The sequence below is a fragment of the Colobus angolensis genome, unplaced genomic scaffold, assembly GCF_000951035.1.
Source record: "Colobus angolensis palliatus isolate OR3802 unplaced genomic scaffold, Cang.pa_1.0 Scaffold86, whole genome shotgun sequence".
Taxonomy (NCBI): Eukaryota; Metazoa; Chordata; class Mammalia; order Primates; family Cercopithecidae; genus Colobus; species Colobus angolensis.
The window spans coordinates 1508335-1509672 of NW_012122487.1; positions in this window are offsets into that span (position 1 = coordinate 1508335).

Consider the following 1338-nt stretch of genomic DNA (forward strand, 5'->3'; position numbering starts at 1 on the left):
AGAAAAGAAAAAAAGAAAAGAAAAAAGAAAAAAAGGAAAGTAAAAATGTCATCTAAGATAAAACCTCTAAGTACCATTATTAGAATTTTAAGAGAAATAGATTAAGACTCAGACACGTTTTTGTTTAAACATTGGTTCTCATTTGGATGAATACATCCTGTTAGATTGAGATTTCTGCCATTTTTGGAGTGTTTAATTTCCATTATAATACAAAAGAAGTGTTGAAGTCATGACATTATCTGAAATCCATAAAGAGAATAGAAAGTGAACAAAATGGAAACAAAATTGAGATAAGTACACAAACTGAAAATCCTAGCCTGGTTATGTAATGGTCTCACAACAAGAAAGTGCTGAGACAGCTGAGTGAAGGCTCACAAGGGCTGGCCAGCTGCATCCCACCAGTGGCCCTGCCAACCTTTTCACTAGTGACACTGAGGATGATATTTTCCAGCTTTCTCTGTACCCTTGGCTATGACCTGGCCCAGCCTGCCAGAAGCAGGAGACCTTCACAGTTCTTCACCAAATGGAAGAATCTTCCTTTTCTTCCTGTCTGAAAGACAAGAATGTTTTCAGGTTCTCCTGGAGCAGATGGATGGCACCAAATTCCAAAAGGCTCAGGCCACCAATATTCTCCATGAGATCTCCAATGTTTTCAGCACAAAGGGCTGAAATTCCTCACTGGGCTTGATCAATAGCTAGAATTTCTGGAGAACTGTTTGGAACAGGAAATGGAAGAGACCTTGAGTAGAACTCCAGTCTGGCTGTGACGGGCTATTCCCAAAGGACCAGTCTGTATCTGAAAAAGAAAGTATATAGCTGCTGTGCCCAGGACATTGTCCTACCAGAAATAAAGAAGTAAGAATCAGTAAGTTATTTCTCTGTGCTAATAGGCTTATCAGAAAACTCAGAAGTTTTGAAAAGAGATTTAGATGTAAACCTCATTTTGGTCAGTTGGGTCTCATCTATTAACATGTTGCTTTAAGCTCAATTGAAAGACTTTCCTTCTGCTTCTGCAATAATATGTATTGAGTCATTTTTGTTAGACTTTTTCAATAAGAAGAAATTGTACAGTACTTTTGAATATAAGGAAATTACATTTTTAGTTTGTAATAATTACAATTTATCTCATTATACTTGTCTTCAAATTTTATTCTTTATAAATATGGTCAGCTTTGCCTTCTGTTTTTTTTTTTTTTTTGCTGTGGAGTGTAGGAGGGAGTTAAATCTTAACTGTAAATGTTGGGGTTGGGTCTTACTCTACTCTTGAAAAGATACAAAATGTCCATAAACCTTTAATCTGCCTTCAATTTCAAAAAGAACATAAATGGTTTTATTTCA